This window comes from Lissotriton vulgaris, chromosome 6 (assembly GCF_964263255.1).
Source record: "Lissotriton vulgaris chromosome 6, aLisVul1.2, whole genome shotgun sequence".
Taxonomy (NCBI): Eukaryota; Metazoa; Chordata; class Amphibia; order Caudata; family Salamandridae; genus Lissotriton; species Lissotriton vulgaris.
Window position 1 is genome coordinate 600,330,093 of NC_141694.1, and position 19,874 is coordinate 600,349,966.

General features: G+C 48.3%; 1 protein-coding gene across 1 annotated transcript in view; it reads left to right on the forward strand.

The window, feature by feature from the left end:
- The window catches only part of USP45 (ubiquitin specific peptidase 45), a 2,087,971-nt gene that overhangs the window by 203,767 nt on the left and 1,864,330 nt on the right, over window positions 1-19,874 (forward strand). The window lies entirely within an intron of this gene.

Below are 19,874 nucleotides of genomic sequence, written 5' to 3' on the forward strand. Positions count from 1 at the left end.
GGGGTCCGGGGAGGAGGGAAGGGCCAGAGGGACTTGATGGGAGTGGTGGGGAGGAGGGGGAGGGTATAGAGAGAGAGAGGAGGAGAGACAGGACAGGGGGAAGCAGCAGAGACACGGCGGGTAAAATAAACAAATAACACGGCGGGCAGGGGAGGGGGCGGAGAGGGGGAGAGGCGTTAGACGGAAGGAAGAGAGGGGAGGGGGAGGAGAAATGCGACACGGCGGGAGGGGGCGGAGCGGGTAAAACACGACGGACGTGCACGCGCATGTGACTTTTAAGGTCCATGCGCATGCGCATAAGCTCAATGCGCATGCGCATTGACCTTAAATTTATCGTGCACTGCAAGGAATCGCCACGATTCCTTGCAGTGTGGATAAAGAGTGGATAACTCGCAATAGTCTCGCTTTGCTCCATGCGCATCGACAACAGGCGAGACCTAAAAACGATGATCGGGAAGAATTTAAGCCTGGACCTGGCAACACAATGAACTCCTAGACGGTTTACCTAAATACTGCCTTTACATCTTTGTGGGCTGAACGTCTGTGGGAATCTGATCTCTCATACACTTCTTTCAAGGACCTTCTGAATAAATTAAAAAACTAACCTACTTTGCGGCAGTTAAGCTCTCTTTTACAAATGAAGCCACCTATGGTCGGGGCTTAATTCTTACAAATCCCCTCACCCATAGAAATGCTTAGTGGACACCTTTCGAGTGTATTTCAAAACAATGCTAATGCAATTACGATTTGGACTCATTCCTTCTTTGGGTATTCTACCTAAATGGGCAAAACATCCAGTCTCTCAGGAATGTCGACTGCCACATGCCTTAGTTCATACACTATGCACTTTTCCAGTAGTACTCAATGAGCACGGATTGTGGTAACGCCCTCTTTTCAATCAGTTCAACATCCGCACCTGTCGTCATCCTATTACTTTTTGCCTGCAATGAGAGCACCCTCCAGTGACGACCAGATTCTTAATATATATCAACTGCGCAGACAGGTTGCTAGCTAGATCACCCAAGTAACTACCACCTCCATTTGCCATATAACTGTGGGGCCAAACACTGATATGTTTATGAATGCTTTATTTGAGTGCTCTCTTCCCGCAATTTTTGTTAACTAAGATTTGCAAGGCTTCTGATGTTCTACCTGTGAACCCTGCACTTTGAAGCATGTCCCCCAAGGACTGGGCTTTCTTTGCTCTTTTGTACTTATTTTTCATTCTGAATTTTATTATTGTTATATATGAAATACTTTTAATTAGCTGGAATAAAATTAGCATTCTAGAAGTGTTTTTTCCCCAGTGTAAAGTCATTTGACGATGAAGGCAGTGTTTTTCTATTGTCACTTTTGCTGTTTTGTGGTAAGAAACTCACTGAGAAACAAGAACGAATACCCCCACTACATACAATATGGATTGTTAGTAGCTCCAAATATAAAAAAATGTCACCCACAGAAACACCAATATCACAGTTATTTAGTCATCGTATTTCAAAGTTCATTACTTTTTTATAGAAAAGTTTATTTGCATAAATATTTTTGGTAAATAAATGTGAACACATAATAAATAACAACATTCATGTGCTCAATAAGCAGATAAACACCAGACAGAAAAACCCTGAAAAAAACAAAAAATGAACAGCACTATACAAAGGACCAACTAACTAACAAATAGACCACAACTAAATGACATAAATGCATCACTGAGAAACTCAGAAACTACATAACAAAACAAAAAACATTATACAAGAAATACATAAACAATGCACCACATATCACAAATATGACAACAAAAGTGAAAGCGCTGACGCGCATTTCAGAAATGCCACTGCTAGAGACTTCCTTCATCATCAATAATCAAGGTACACAATGTATAGTGTATAAGCAGGGCTGTAAAAGACTGTCTGTGGGACAAATGAGCAACAAATTAGAGAAATATATATAAAACTGCTGAACTAGTCAGCAAGAGACTAAAGACTGATGGAGAAAGAAAAAAACCTTCACCAATCAAAAAGTGAATCACCTTGAGGTGCGAAAAAGTGATTAGAATCCACCTACACATATCTTAATCAAGCAACCTAGAAAACCCAAAGTGTGAGGGCAGAAATAGAAATGAGATGAAAGGATTCTATAAGGAATAAGAAAAACAAACCTCAGGAACAATATACAACGAAGAACATGAAAAGTATACAAAATGTAACTACAATGGAAATACCTGAAAAATAAACAGAGAAAAAATATATAGATATGAATGAAAAACAAGGAATGAGCAATGGTGGCTGGCAAATACTAAAGAAAGTAAAATTTAAAAAAACCTACGTATAGAAAAAAAGAATCCAAGGACCTAGAGATGGTGCCACATGAAGATGCAAAGGAAACGGGAAGAATGAGTCCAGACAGGATAAAATAGCTGTAAAAAAGAGAAAGAGAGACCAAGGGCTAAGAGGAAGGCCTTCTGCTAAGGATGTACAAGGAAAGAACAGAGGAGAAATGTGAGCCAATACTCACAGTCGCAGTTACTCCAATAAACATTACTTCAGTACTCAATCGTTATATAATTGCTGAAATGGAAATATCTCCATGGTAACTCTGGGAACCGTACCTACGTACAGGGTTCGAACGAAAAATATATCAAGCGAGAACAATTAAAAAGCAGCATGAAGAAGACTTGGTTAGGCAGGATACCTGAGTGTCTTCCCCGCTGACCCTCAAGCAGGAAAATACAACGTGGTGCCGTAAAGGTTAGCCGTAATCTAGGGGAAAAGAAACAATAGATGAACAACCATTTACAATGCAATGGTCTCGTCTTTGTTAAAGTTAGAGCTATTGTCATTGCAAATGTCATTTTTTTCATTTATTGTTTTTTTTTTAAACCGATAAATATATGGTATTGTCATTGACAATGGCAATAGGTAAGCATTAGAGAGCAGTAGAGAGTAATAGCTTAATATCTCGCAAATGCGAGACCTATTGCATTTTGCACCCACACACACACAGCCACACACACACACACACACACACACACACACACACACACACACACAGAACCGCACACGCACACAGCCCCACACACACACACAGCCACATACACACACAGAGCCACACACACACACAGAGCCACACACACACAGAGCCACACACACACACACAGTCACACACACACAGAGCCCCCCACACACATAGCCCCCCCACACACACAGCCACACACAGAGCCGCACACAGAGCCACACACACACACAGAGCCCCCCCACACACACAGAGCCACACACACACACAGAGCCACACAGAGCCCCACACACACACCGAGCCCCACACACACACATAGCCCCACACACACACACACTGAGAGCCCCCCACACACACATAGCCCCCCCCACACACACAGAGCCACACACACACACAGAGCCACACACAGAGCCACACACACAGAGCCGCACACAGAGCCACACACACACACAGAGCCACACACACACAGAGCCACACACACACAGAGCCACACACACGCTAGCTCTAAAGCAATTGAAGTGAAGTGCTGATCTTCTATACCTAGTTTTGTTATTTGTTTTATATCTCGCATTGACGTACATGCACTTTGTACTGTCAGAACTGTCTCCAGCTAAGACCAATCAACTGTTTTTCCATGATTATATTCTTTCACATGCAGAACTACTCTAATATATTATACTACATATTTGTGATAGGCCATACCCATGTATGTTTTACCCAACCATGTTTAGTTTATGTATCCACCCTTGCTCCATTTTTTGCAATCGATTTTAGAGCACAACCAGGGAACAGAGGCAAGAAAAGCGAGCATAACCAGGGGGCAGAGGCAAGAAAAGCGAGCAAAACCAGGGAACAGGGCAAGAAAAACGAGCGCAACCATGGAACAGAGGCAAGAAAAACGAGCACAACTAGAAAACAGAGGCAAGAAAAACAAGCACAACCAGGGAACAGCGGCAAGAAAAACGATCACAACCAGGGAACAGAGGCAAGAAAACAGGCACAAACAGGGAACAGAGGCAAGACAAGCATTCCCCCTATTGCCCTCTCCACTGTTGAGGCACTTTCAACACTGTCAGTGCATTCCACAGATGACACTGCTCCCTCCACTGCCAAGGTAATCTCCCCCCTGCAGGGCACTTCTGACACTGAGGGGCATTCTCCCACTTATAGCACACTGCCCTCCCCGCTGGCATGGCATTCAGTCCCCTGCTGACACTGGGGGCATTATCCTACTTGTAGCATTCTGCCCCCCCACGGACATGGCATTTTCCCCCCTGCTGACACTACTTGTAGCACACTGCCCTCCACACTGGCATGTCATTCTCCCACTTGCAGGGCACTGCTGCCCCAGTCAGCACCCCTACATCTGCACCAGTGTTATTCAACTGCACGACACCCCGTCTGTTACATTACTGTTCACGCGGAGTGCACAAGCCATCGCCCTCTGAAGGAGCCCCAGTCAGCACCCACCCCCCAGCTGCACCAGTGTTCTTCAACTGCACGACACCCCGTCTGTGCACTTCTGTTCACGCGGAGTGCACAAGCCATTGCCCTCTGAAGGAGCCCGAGTCAGCACCCCCACATCTGCATCAGTGTTCTTCAATTGCACGACACCCTGTCTGTGCAATTCTGTTCATGCGGAGTGCACAAGCCATCGCCCTCTGAAGGAGCCCCAGTCAGCACCCACCGCCCAGCTGCACCAGTGTTCTTCAACTGCACGACACCCCATCTGTGCACTACTGTTCATGTGGAGTGCACCAGCCATCGAACCCTGAAGGAGCCCCAGTCAGCACCCCCACATCTGCACGACACCCCGTCTGTGCACTACTGTTCACGTGGAGTGCACCAGCTCTCCACAGTTGCAACAGTATTAATATCCAATGGGCGCAAGCAACCCCATTGCTGCACCTCTGCCCTCGTGCCGCCAATGGCTGCCTCTCCCGAGCTGCACCAGCTCACACACTGCTGCTCTGATGCACCCTGCGTGGCACTAGTGTACCAGTGACCCCCAACGCACTACACCAATGCATCTTCAAATGTCTTTTATCATATTTGCTGAAAATGAGTAGCGTGGCGCACAGCAATGGTTTAGGTTAAACTTCTTATATTTACTTTGATTTTGGTTGTGGTTTCGGGTGCTCCGGCAAGAGACGTAACCGTCCGTGTACGTCGTAGGTAATGACTGGTTATGTGCGTTACATGGGGAGTAAACGCATCCTTGCATAAGGGCACACACTGTGGTTCGTCAGATAAAGACAGACTCCAATATTGCTTTTGGCGGTTGATTATTTATTCATCAATTGCGCAAAAGTTGTTTGCATGTTTATTCACAAAAGTTTCAAAATTCATATATCCCATCGTTGTGGTGATATGTTGACAGACATTTCCAAAGAAATACTCCAATGCATTTCGGGCATGGATTGCCCTTTGTCAGCATAAAAAACGCTTTTACCTTCCAAAGTATAACAAGTATAACATATACATTTGCATTTACATAAAGTACATTGACAATGTGAGTTGCGGAAGAAACGTGAAATGCCCATTTAATAAACCCGAGTGGTAGCGTGAATCAAGTGAGAGACGGTGAGGGTTCGGGAGGGTGCGAGAGGTTCAGCGTAGTACACTTACATGTCGGGGTCGTGTGGACTCTTGGCTCTCTGGGGAGACGAGGGAAAACGAGCGGTTAAGCAGGGTGAGAACCCGGCGTTAAACAGGATAACGTGGGTCTCTTTTGGAGCTCCAACTTACTTGGGAATGGATGGTGGGAACGACAGCTGGTGGGTCCTTGGGTCATAGACCGGAAGGTTCACGGAGTAGCGGCGGAGTGAAAGCCGCCGATATGTGACACTACGCTGAGTTAGCTATGGACATTAAAAAAGGACTAGATGATAATCGCTCAGGTGGCGGCCATCTTAGAGTGGGGAGTTGACGGCTGACGGAGTATGTGGTGGATGAAAAACAGCATGTAGATTATGTATGTATGCAATAATGATATACAAGCAACAAACCAAAAGATACAGGGTGAAACAGATATACCACAGGGGGTATTTATAGGAAACAACTTAGTTCAATCCGGTCATTGAGACCGTGTGGCTTCATTGCCTGTAGTCTGTATATCCAAGCGGTCTCACGCTGAAGGAGGGTCTTGTTGTTGTCTTTCCCCTCTTGTTTCTGAATCATTTCAAGCACCAAGAATTTGAGTTGAGCCACACTGTGGTGGAATTCGTTGAAATGTATCACAATGTTGGATTTTTGGTTTTTTGTGCGAATGTTCGACTTATGTTCATTTAGGCGTGTCTTTATTTTTCTGGTGGTTTTACCAACATATAACATATTCATGTTCATGTTGATGCTACTTGCGATTCAACCAACTTAATATACCTACTGAAATGCCCATGTGGCATGATATATGTTGGTGCTTGAAATGATTCAGAAACAAGAGGGGAAAGACAACAACAAGACCCTCCTTCAGCGTGAGACCGCTTGGATATACAGACTACAGGCAATGAAGCCACACGGTCTCAATGACCGGATTGAACTAAGTTGTTTCCTATAAATACCCCCTGTGGTATATCTGTTTCACCCTGTATCTTTTGTGTTTGTTGCTTGTATATCATTATTGCATACATACATAATCTACATGCTGTTTTTCATCCACCACATACTCCGTCAGCCGTCAACTCCCCACTCTAAGATGGCCGCCACCTGAGCGATTATCCATCTAGTCCTTTTTTAATGTCCATAGCTAACTCCGCGTAGTGTCACATATCGGCGGCTTTCACTCCGCCGCTACTCCGTGAACCTTCCGGTCTATGACCCAAGGACCCACCAGCTGTCGTTCCCACCATCCATTCCCAAGTAAATTGGAGCTCCAAAAGAGACCCACGTTATCCTGTTTAACGCCGGGTTCTCACCCTGCTTAACCAGTCGTTTTCCCTGGTCTCCCCAGAGAGCCAAGAGTCCACATGACCCCGACATGTAAGTGTACTACGCTGAACCTCTCGCACCCTCCTGAACCCTCACCGTCTCTCACTTGATTCACGCTACCACTCGGGTTTATTAAATGGGCATTTCACGTTTCTTCCGCAACTCACATTGTCAATGTACTTTATGTAAATGCAAATGTATATGTTATACTTGTTATACTTTGGAAGGTAAAAGCGTTTTTTATGCTTTCAGAACTCCTTAACAAAGGGCAAACCATGCCCGAAATGCATTTGAGTATTTCTTTGGAAATGTCTGTCAACATATCACCACAACGATGGGATATATGAATTTTGGAACTTTTGTGAATAAACATGCAAACAACTTTTGCGCAATTGACGAATAAATAATCAACCGCCAAAAGCAATATTGGAGTCTGTCTTTATCTGACGAACCACAGTGTGTGCCCTTATGCAAGGATGCGTTTACTCCCCATGTGACGCACACAACCAGTTTTTATCATATTTGCAACAGCACCCCTATCACCTGCACCAGTGTCCTCCAAGAGCTGCACAAGCGATTCCCTAAAAGGCGGCACCTGCCTCTCCCGAGATGCACACGCTCAACATTGCTGCTCTAGAGCACCCCGGGTAGCACCAGCGCACCGTAACTGCCCTGGTGATCACTCAAATGCACCAGCCAAAGCAGCACCAATGCACTCACCAGTCCACCAGTGCTGTACCATCGCGGCTGCACCAGTGTCCCCAAAGAACTACACCGATGCTTCATTGCTCTCCGAGCTGCAGCACCTCACACTTTACTGCACCAGTGCAGCCCAGTGGTTGCAAGGTCCCACAAGAACAGCACTAATCCTTCCACAAAATACACCGGCATATCCAGAGCTGGGCACGCGTGGTCCCCGGCAGGTGCTCTATTGTACCCCGGGTTGCACCAGCGCACGATAATTGCAATAGTGTTTCCTCAAGTTCACGAGTGCACCCGCAGCTGCTCCAATGCACTTGATTTTTTTTTTTAAGTCATTTTTATTGTAGGCATACAGCGCTCAGACCAGGAGATACATAGTCATGACATTTCTGCGACACGTTATCAGCAAACATTCTTCGTCATGATATACACAGCCTGTGAACCCACAACCCGGAGGTCGGGCGGCAGCAAATGGTCGATCTGAGTGTTCTCTGATTGCAACGTGTAGGATCAGTTGTTTTCGCATTAAAGTGTGCATGTCTACTTTTCTGTCCTAAGTTAACTAAACTATGGAACCCCTTCCTTACCCCGTCCCTATATAACTCCATTCCCTCCCTCCCCCTCCCCCCCTCCACCATCCGCTCATAGGGTCTTGTGTTAGAATATCCTAGGGTGTGGCTTGAAACCTGCCATTATCTAATTTTGTGCTGCGCTTGGTAATGCTCGGGTGCCATTCCCGTGTGTACTGAGGGTCTCCTCGTCTTCTGTGAGCATGGTATCTCTGAGGGCCTGTACTAACGCCTCCCAAGCTGTCGCTAAATCTAACGCTCTAGAGTCAGGGTTTCCACGCGCTAGCTGGTATCTGTGCGTGCTGTCGCAAGCTGCCCATTTGAGGAATTTGTTGTACCATCTCCTGTGCGTTGGGCCTGTTTTCGCCTTCCACTGTCTGGTTATCTCCCTTTTGGCTATCATCAGTCCCATATCCACGAATTTACTGGAAGTTTTGTTTTTGGGCGTGTGAGGGAACCAATGCAGAAGGCAAGCCGCCGAGTCGAAGTCGATGGCTCTTTCCGTCACCTCGTTCAGGGTCTCTCCTATGGCCTGCCAATACTCCCGGAGGGACGGGCAAGACCATAGCATATGTTCCAGCTCCGCCCCTTCTGTTGTGCAGCGAGGGCACGCCGACTCAGCCACCCCAAAATATTTCTTAATTCTGCCTGGGGTCATGTAGGCCCTGTGCAGCACGTAGTAATGTATGAGCTGAAATCTCGCGTTCCTCGTACTGTTGCAGGCTCGACGCACAAGCCGGGCCCAGGTCGTGTCAGGAATATCTTTTCCCAGATCAGTTTCCCATTTGGTCTTCAACGTCGTGAGGGGCAACAGGTTTTCGTGAAGCATTCTCGAGTACAGGCATGTCACTGCCTTAACCGTCCCCGCTGCCATCATAGTATATTGGCAAACCAGTGACGTCTCGGGCTCCGTTAGGCCACCGCCCCAATGCGCCTGCATCGCCCCGACCACAGCCAAGTGCAGGAGGAATCCTCCTCATGGTAGGTCAAAGCGTTCTAGAAGGTCCTGATATGGGAGAAGCGTCCCATTCTCATAGAGGCCCCCCACAACCTGTACACCCGCTTCTTCCCATCGCTGCAGTTGCGACCAATCGCCCCGTGGGGTAGCGCCGTCAGCATGCCCAGGGGAATTTCCGGGGCATATGGATGCCTTATTCACGCTCGACGTTGGAAGCGATTCCAGACAAGCCGGAATGTCCGCTGCTCAAGTGTCAGGTCGCGGGTAGCGATCTTCTGCTGTAAGGCAATATAAGCCAAGACGTGTCTCGGCGTGCCTCTAGTCTCCTCATCTTCCGGGCCTCGGTACACCCTCGCCACCTCTTGCGTGAAAGTCTGCATTTGGGCGGCCAGATAATAAAGTTCAAAGTCTGGTACCGCTAACCCACCCTCATCCTTGGGGCGGGTGAGCGTCGCCAGCGCTACTCTGCACCTGCCCGCCCCCCACAGGACCGAAGTCAGCTGGGATTTGAGTTGGCGGAAAAAGGAGCTGGGGATCCAGACCGGGAGTGTCCGAAAGTAATATAACAATCTCGGTAGAGCAACCATTTTTAACAGGAATATGCGGCCAGCCACAGAGAGCGGGAGTGTAGCCCAAAAGGCCATGTTGCCCCTCAGAGGTCGCATGCACCTACCGACATTACCCTCGAACATGTCCGCGGCCGTGTGATATATGTGCACTCCTAAATATTTAAGACAAGTCGGTTCCCAGTTTAATGTGGGTCGATGGTCAGGACGATCGGTGTCCCTCTGTAGCGGAAATACACAAGTCTTCGCCCAGTTGACCTTTAGACCTGATACTGCACCAAATCGCCCCAGCAACCCTTCTGCTCCCTCAAGCGCGGTTGTGTCATTTTCCAGAAATAACAGCAAGTCGTCGGCATACAGTGATATAAACTGCTGCCCGTCTCTGCTATCTATGCCCTCGAAATGTCTTCCCGTTCGGGCCTCAGCCGCTAATGGTTCAATCGCCAGTGCGAATAATAATAGGTACAAGGAGCAGCCCTGACGGGTACCCCTCTCCACCGGGTATTGCTGCAAGACCAGAGGCCCTATCCGCACCCTTGCCACTGCCACCGAGTATAGGACCCGCGACCACTTAATATACCCTTCTCCGAATCCAAAGCGGTCCATAACCTTGTACAAGTAGTCCCACTCTAGGCTATCTAAGGCCTTTTCGATGTCTACGGATAAGACTAGGGGCAAATGAGACCCAGCCTGTGGGCTCTCTAGCAGACGTGTTAGACTCCTGATGTTAATCGTCGTGTTTCGGGCGGGGATGAATCCATTCTGGTCTGCGTGTACTAAGCCGGGCATATGCTGAAGAAGTCTAGCTGCTAATATGGAGCTTAGTATCTTATAGTCAGCGGTTAGCATGGAGAGCGGCCTGTATGATGCAGGGTTACCACTGTCCCTGCCCGGCTTCAGGAGTGGTATCACTAGCGCCTCCCACATTGATTGGGGCAGGTGGCCCAGTGCCATCGCCTCCTTGTATATTGTCTGGGGTCTTGGCGCTAAGATGTCTATATATTTACTGTAAAATTCAATGGGAAGCCCGTCTAACCCTGGTGTTTTGTTGCGGGCCATTTTTTTGATTGCTCCCCTGATCTCTCCCAGAGTGATGTCTTTCCCCAAATCTTTCGCCTGTTCTTCATCTAGTTGGGGCAATTGAAGGCCGTCCAGGAAGACCTCGGTCTCATTCTCCCGGTCCCCCTGTTCGCTTTTATACAGGGTCTCATAATATCTTTGGAATTTATCCAGTAGCTCCGTTTTGGAGTAACAGGTGCGGCCCACTTCATCCTCTATAGCTAGTATAGGGGAACTACGCTTCGTGGGGTTCCCCAACTACGCTAACAGCGTGCCGGCTTTGTCTCCCTCTACTTGGGTTCTAAGCATGTACGCTCGGTGGTCAAAGGCACAAAGTCGTTCCACCTCCACCGCTACCTCCTCCCTAGCCGTGCAAACCTCCTCTTGGAGTTCAGGACAGCCAGGCCGCTTCTTCTCTGCCTCTCGCAACTTGGAGTCTGCCTTAGTGATATCTTCCAGCAGCACCTTCCTCGCACCCACTTATTTTGTTATACATTGGCCCCTCACTACCACTTTGAACGCGTCCCATTCTATCTCTCTGGTGGCTGTCGTCCCCTCATTATCAGTGAAGTATTGGGTCATACCCTCCTCCAGTGCCGCGTGGAATACCGGGTCCTCGAGGGTCTCTGGTCTTAGTTTCCAGGTCGGCACTCGGGGCATCGCAGTCGCCCAGGTCAAGTTAATGAGCAGTGGGTTGTGGTCCGAGATCGTCCTCGAGAGGTACTCCGACCAGGTTACAGATGGCAACACACCCTGCGAACACAATATCGCATCAAGCCGGACGTGTAGGTCATGTAGGCTGGAGAAGTGGGAATAATCGTGAGTCGTCGGGTGATGCGCCCTCCATACATCAGTCAGCCCCCATCCCTCCTGCCATTCCAATCTGCCCTTAGTTAGTCTGTGAACCGGGGAGTCCCTCAATGGTGGGTGGGACCTGTCTAACGTCGTGTCCGCTATGGAGTTGAAGTCACCACCTATCAAGATCGGGCCCGCTAGGAAGTGTGCCAAAGTCCCCGACAACCCTGTTAGAAAGGCCAACTGCTCTGTGTTCGGGGCGTATACGCTACACAGGACCACGTCCCTCCCTCTCAGCCTGCCTTCCACCACTACGTATCTCCCCTCTGGATCCACTAGGTGTCGTGTTGGTTGAAATGGTGTCCCCGCCCTAATCCATATCAGTGCTCCCCTAGCATATGCTGAATAGGAAGTGTGAAAGACCTGGCCCCTCCACCTCCTCTGTAGTGCCGCCCCCTCCTGCTTCATAAGATGAGTTTCTTGCTGCAGCGCAATGTGAACCCCCCTTCGAATTAAGTAGGCGTGTACCTTATGCCTCCGTTGCATCGTGTGGAGCCCCCGCACATTCCAAGTCATGCACTTCAATACACCTACATTAGCCATTGTCCCGAAAGCCAAATCCCTGTTGCCCCACAAATTTCAGTCCCTCACGGATGGTTTCTCCCGCCCCAACTTCCCTGAGTGTTTTGAACTTTCCATCACCCAGATTTCCCTGGAACCTCAATCGCCGAACGTGGAAGAAACCCCCAACAGTGTGCCCCCTCCACCCCCCCAGAACAGGCCCCAATATTGGACTATCAGATCCCATCCAAACTGATGCAACTTCCCCAAACAGAGTTGCTACAACACGGTCGTAACCGTGGGTGCCTTAAGCGCTAGTGGAGCGCGGCCAAGGCCAAAAGGGGGCCGCGGAAGCTCTCTCCCCGCACCCTCCCGTTTGTTCCCCATGATCAGCAGCAGGCTCAAAACCCAGTTCATAAACCCCGATCGTCTCACTCTTTAGGTCGAGAAGTTCTCATTGGCCATCCTGCTCACCACCTGCCAGCTCCAAGTCAATTGTTCAGGATCGTTTCCGATGACTGTGGCGTCACCGACGGGCCCTTGGTCCTGTGCATTCCCGGTATATCCGAGCCTGAGGTGGAGGCGTGCGTCTCAGTGTCCGTATCCTGTTTGGATTGGGAGCCTCCAGATCTCGCCAACGTCTCCACGGCTTGAAGCGCGGCCTTCCTCTCCGCTTCCGTTTGCGATGCCGATGGTTTCTTTGTGCCGTGCCGCCTTTTACGCAATTGGTGCGATTTCCGTAGGCCCTTTTGCGCCCGTTCTCGTTCTCTTTCTTTTCGGGCCTTGGCTCAGTCAGTGCCCGCCTTGTATGTGTCCCACCACTCCCATGCGTCCGCTGCCATTCCAAAGAAGTGTGTCTTCTCATCGACCACCACCCTGAGTTTCGCCGGGAAGAGCAAGGAGTATGGGATGCCCTCTGTCCGGAGCTCCTTTTTGAGCGATAGGAAGGAGGCCCGCAATCGCTGCGTCTCAAAGGTGAAGTCAGGGTACAAGGTTACTCTGCTATTCGCCATTTGAAACGGACCAGTGTCCCGGGCCCTCTGTAATAGGAGGTCCCTGTCCTTATAGTGCAGTAATTTAGCGATAATCGGTCTCGGTGGTAGGCCTGGTTTTGGCGGACCGGAAGGAACCCTGTGCACCGGTTCTAAAGTGAAGAAGGGCATCAGGCCCTCCGGTGCCACCGCAGTCTTGAGCCAATTATCAAGAAACTCTACCATGTCCTTCCCTTCCTCCTTTTCCGGCACTCCTACAATACGGACGTTGCTTCGCCAACTCCTATTTTCAGCGTCCTCCGCTCGCCTTTCAAGGACCTGGATCCGATCAAGGGCATCCGTTAGTTTACTTTCCAAAGTCTTATGCGCAGGAGCCAGGTCCTGTAGAATGTCTTCAACCCCTTTGACCCTATCCTTGAGTTTGTCGTGGTCCGCTCGTAGGAGGCCTAGTCCCGAGACCACTTGCGCAATATCCTGTTGCAAAGTATCTTGCGTGGCAGCTATGGCATCCAGGATGCGGTTCTGCAGCTGCTGTAGCTCAGAGGGTCCTGCAGGGTCACCTTCCGCCATATCTGAGGCCGCCGCTCCCTCGGTTTTCCCCTTCGGTTTTCCCCTTCGGTTTCACCATGTTTCTCAGCCACCTTTTTCAAGTGCGTCCGCGGCCTCAGATCACGAATCAGATCATCTGTCGATCTCCGGACCTTGTCATGGGCGTTGGATCCTAGGTGTGGGACCTCCGTTTTCTCTGCCCCTCCCGTCTCCGGAGCGTCTCTGGATTATCCCCCAGCTCTCTAGACCGCTTCGGGTCTGTGGTTCGCTATAGCGCTCCGTGGGTCACTCATGTCGGTGGAGCAGCCACTTTCCTGGACGTCTCGTCCTCAGCAATCCGCACCACTTCTCTGCTCTTTGCTGGTTGTAGGTCCTCTGCTTTTCGCTGGTTGTAGGTCCGCACGTCTTTGGCCTTCGTCCGGCTACGTGACGCAGTAGCTCAAGTCACACCGCCATCTTGACTAGCCTTTGTTCTCGGAGCAGCCGGCTCGGTGGGCAAGTTACCCTTTCAACATTCGCTCAGGTTCGTCCCCGGGCCACCAGTTCTTGTTCGGCGACGGTATTCGGAGTCGGGGTTCCGGTTCTTTCAAGGGGAAAGGTGGATCCGTAGCCAATCAGCTTTTATCACACCTCGGCCGCCATTTTGAGAGTGTCTTTGTTTCGTTTCGTTTTGAGACGGATCAGTACTACAAGTTAAAATCTCCCTCAATCGGCTCCTTTGGTGGATCTCCGTGCGCCCCTTGAGTTCATCTACCAAAGCCCCTGTTTTTCCGGGGTCGTCGTGGGTTTGTTAGCCCCGATTTTCAGGATATTTGTGGGGATCGGGCGCAGAGCTCCGAGCTCACGCCGCCATTCCCTCCGGCGTCCAAGCCACGCCCCCCCCCAATGCACTTGATGTTACGTCAGTTCACCATTGCTGCACCAGCTTGCAGCACCAATGTCCCCCAAGAACTACACTGCTCGTCCCAAGACGTGTCACTGCTCGCCGATCTGCGGCATATCACACTTACCTGCATCAGTGCAGTCCCAGTGGTTGCAAAGCCCAACAAAAACTGCACCAAAGCTTCCCCAAAATGCACCAACATCTGGGCTGCACAAGCTCGCCCTGAGCTGCACCAGTGTATCCTAGGGTCCTCAGTGCACCACAGCTGCACCAGGATCTCCAACGAACTGCACCAGTGTTTCCATGAATGCGTCAGTGCCGATACGCGCTTGGCCAGTGCACCCCGGGGTGCACTAGTGCACCATAGCAGCTCCAGTGCTTCAATGCACCAGCCCACCGACAGCTGCACTAGTGCACACTACTTTGCAACAAAACTCTGAGACGAGAAAGGGCCGCTCTAGAACTTCACAGATCCCCTCATGGCTGGGTGAATGCTACCCGGCACGAACCACAGAGCTGCAGCAGTCCTTCCAGGGTTAATCGATTAAATGCCCGCAGGGCAGCAGCCCCTGCTCTTGCATCAGTCTAATGCATGCCCCATAGGTGCACCAGTGTCCACGTGATGCTCAATATACATCGACATCCCACTAATGCACCAGGGCCCCCAACCACCGGTTGCCACTGCTCCCAATGATGCTCTGATGAGCCGTCCGCCCTCTCTCCGGGGGGCTCGTGGTGAAGGTGGACGTGTCCTCGCCAGACTCCCCCTCCAGGCTTCGCTCAGGGCGCCGCCACGGCCGCCGTGAGCACGGAGCAGCCTCTGCAAGCAGCCATGATCCAGCACAGCTGAGGTAGAGCGGGACGGAGGAGGGCTGCGCTGCGGGCAGAGGGAAGGGGGGAGGCGAGCGGAGTCGAGCAGCTCCGGAGAGAGCCGTGCAGCTCCGGAAAGAGCCGAAGTACGGCGGGAGGAACCTGGGGGCAACCAGGCACCGTACTCCGTTTAATTTCCCTGCTGCCGAGCTCCTTAATGTTCTCCGGTTCGAGTCTCTCCCCCCCCCCGCCCCCCCCGCGGGGCCCAGCCCTTCAACCCGCACGTTCAGGATGCCTCGGCAAGACCCAGTGGAGTACTGCAACTCCTGCCTCAGGCTCAGCTGCGTCGTCTCTCTCCAGTTTCCGGGCCAGCGCAGACTCCACATACGCGGTGGGCCAAGCCATGAACACCACCATGTTTCTCCGAGGTCCAGCAGAAATGGATCGGAGAAACGCCCCGTCATTTTCAGACTAGGGGGCGTGTTTTTCTTTCTCTCCTCTACCCATTGGCTGGAATGTAAACAACGGGCGTGTTTTGACTTGTTGTTGTTAACATTCCAGCTAATGGGAAGATGAGAGAAAGAAGCTAAAAAAGATGAGGCTTAAAGGGACAGACAAACCTCTTCTCCAATGGCTGGCCAGCATTTAGAAGGCCAGCCAATGGAGAAGAGGGGCGGGTTCAAGCCCCACTACTAGAAAACATAAAATTTCGCCAGCGAGACTGCGCAAGCGCAGCCCACGCTAGCCGAGACCTAAAAAAACTGCCAAACACCGGTATATGGAACAAGAAAGCGAGAGCGTCCGAGTGTTAAAAGGGGGGCGATACTTAATTCAAGTGACGGTCAAACATGCCCGCAATAGGCTCCCCCACGGATCCTGCCGATGGTGGGACTGCGGGGGACAAAGCCCTATAAATATACGAAGAACCGGAGCTCAAAATCCGGAAATGGAAGGCACCTGGGCTCGCCGTAAGAAACTAGAATGACATCTAGGTCCATAGATAGGCCGAAACTGTCGGCCATATTGGATAACGCATTAGAAAGGCTGAAAAGAGATCACAGTCTGTACCTAGGTCGACGCTGTCAGCCATATTGGATTACTTATTTGGATGCCGGAAAAGAGAAAGAAACTGCAAAATGGAAAAGGGTTTGATGAGAAAGACCCGAAGAGGGCATACTAAATGTAAATAAAAGGGCTGGGAATGGCCAAATTGGGACACACCCGTGGGTGCAAAAACCACGAACAACACATGCAAAACTGTCACCCATATTGAGGAGAACATGGAGACAGTCAAAGACAAAATAACAGAACCCAATGAAGAATTTTTTTTATTTTTTTATTTAATGAACAGATAAAGGAACCAAGGTAAAGTCCCCCATGGTGACCTGAGGAAAAACAACAGCAATAATAATAAGGAATAAAAAGCCTAGCCTCGTCAGCAGACTGGAAAGCCTGTCAGGAACAGAATTGCAAACCCCAATAACAATGATGAAACAGATCGAGGAACCAAAAATAAATCCCCCTAGAGATACCTGGGAATAAACAATAGCAGTAATAATAGGGTGTAGAAAATCTGTCCTAATCAGATGATGGCGTTTTCCCAAGGGAGGCATTCTTAAGGCCAGTGCTATAAGTCTAAAGGGTAAAAATCCAAAAGACTTTTCTCTTAAGACTCTGTACATTCATATTGCCATCTTTCGGTTTATGCACCCGTTCCAAAATGAGCCATTTCAAGTCTTGAACAGTATTTTGTTTTTCCAGCCAATGAGAAACCGAGGGTGCCCCTGCCTTTTTGTTGCGAATAGAGGATTTATGTTCGCTGAAACGTGTTCAAAACTTTTTACCAGTTTCACAGACATAGCCTTTATGGCAGGGGCACAGGACGAGATATATCTCATTGGCGGTGAGACAATTCGTCTTGTATTTTAGAGGGAATTTTTTCTTTCCCCATTCAAGTTCAGAGGTAACAATGGCTGCATCACACACGTGGCAATTGCCACATCTGTGTGTCCCACATATAGGGTTAGACCCCGTAATGGATTTCTGAACCAAGCCACTACTTTGGGTCACAGAAGCTCTAACTATTTCTAAGGTTTTTATTCCGCCGGAACCCGAAGAGTGGTTTTGCAAGAAACTCAACCTTTACCTCTGTGTTGTAGTAATAGATGCATGAATATGAGTTTATTAGTACAGTTGTCATAAATATGTTATTGGGCCACATTTATTTATTCACCGCCTTTGTGGGTGTATCTGTCTGTCTCTGCAGGGAGTTAATTGAGAAACTGCTGCCGTTGTTGGCAGCATGTGTCACTCTGCTTGTCAGAACGTTTTCCTGAAACTGATGAGGACGATATCCGAGACCTCATGGAAAATGAGTCTTAATTTTAGCTTTCTAGAGCAATACCTATAATTTCTATGATAAAAGGGAACCCTTCATTTTTTTTATTTACTGCTGTCACCTGTAAGAAGTGTCTATTTTACAGTTTTGATACCATCAAGATGGCGATCAGGTGTTCCAAATTTTAGTTATAAATACAGAATGTGAGTGCTCTAGTTGCTCAATAGAACACTGGTGAAGCTGCAGTAAAACGCTGGGGGATCAACTGACAGGCTACTGCTGTGGGAAGTAAATGATTTACTCAGTATGTTACACTTTATTCTCACATGGCTAATGAAGATAGTGTAAATATATACAAAATGTGCTGTAATTTAGCTTCGGGAGCACTCTCCATAACCTCTCTGACAAAATCTTGAAAGAAAACAGTTGTCTCAAACATGGCTCATCAAATGCCAGTTAAGGGTCAGCATTTTTCACAGGGTATAACGACCTGGGAACTCACCAGAATTCATAGCATGAGTATAACACTGCCAGCAAATGATTTCAATTGTGGCTAAAATCTGTTATCACCCTTTTTGTGACCCTCAAAACCTTGTATTACACTACGATGCAATTCAATGAAAACAGTTTCCCGAGTCCTGTAGTGGCTGCCACTACACTTGGTCCATGTTGAGCCAGCCAGTGAAGGGGGTGGGGTTCCTATTCAAACCATCCTGACATGCGGTTAGGGGTCTGCTCACCCTGCCTTCTTGTATGTTTTTTCATTAATTTTCAGGATGAAGGGGCCATTTCCCTGTGTCTTGTAAAGGTTGACACAACATGTTGTTCTTGTTGTGGCAAGCCAGTCAGTATAGACTAGTCCCTTTAAAACTGGCCAGTTGTAACATAGCTCGACACAAATGGTTCAGATACCCCTACATTTTTAACCCATTCACGCTCAATTTGAGCATCTCTTTAATTGTTGATTTTTTAAAATTATTGAACGATTTACCCCAAATTACAAAAAGTACGATTTCTGAATAAAGTTCTACATTTTTGCCGAAATAGTTGAAATTCTGTACCTCTATTTTTTCCGAATTGAAGAACAACGTTTCCTATTGGATTAACCATCGGAAATAATAATTTTGCAACCCCCTTTTCCTTGGCCCCTGCTTGACGGATCCGAGCAAAACTAGGATTCCGGTGAATGAACTTTTGTGTGGAAAATTTAATTTAGTTTCGTCAAATGGTGTCAAAGTTATTACTGAAACTAATAAATGTTCCTTCTATGGAAACTCTGACCTAACTAGGACAACTCATTGGGGTGACTGCCACTGTGTAAAATATATACACTCATTGCATTGTGTAGGATGACTTTCAGGGGGGCCAAGTTTGTATCGGCACGACTGTTAAGCAGAGCTATGCTTCCATCTGGGATAGAAAATTCTAATATTTTTCTTTTTCTTTAGTGCACACATAATCCAAGATGATGTTATATAGCTTTACATAAAACCCAAAAAGTTGATACACATAAGCAGATTAACAATTTTTCGGAGTCCAGGAAAACATTGATATTGATAGCCACTCTTATATTCTAATGATTGCCTATGGGTGGAACCAGTGTGCCTCACTAGCTCCATCCCTAGGCAGTCATTAGATTATAAGAGTGGCAATCAATATCAATGTTTTCCTTGAGGTAATTCAGCCATTCTTCAGCAAACATTAATTTATGAGTTTTAAAAATCCACACAATTTAGTCTCGAATACACATTCTCAAGATTGGTGTACATATATTCATTCAACTAAGTAAAAGCGTCCACATTAGTAGGCTGTGCTGCACATAGGAGAATCTACTGCACATAGGAGAATCTACTTGCCTAGTAGCCTCTCCTGTGTGCAGCCCAGCCTACTAACAGGACGCTTTTACTTAGTTGAATTCATATATGTACACCAATCTTGAGAATGTGTATTCGAGACTAAATTTGGTGGATTTTTAAAACTCATAAGTTGATGTTTGCTAAAAAAACGGCTAAATTTCCAACATATATTTAAAGCTCACGTTTAAGCAATAGGAATGTGGTGGAGGGGAGACCTAATTACTAATATAGTTAATTTGGTATCTGGGTTATTTCAACAATGCTTGTTGTGTATTAACCATGTATGCAAGTTGAATGCAA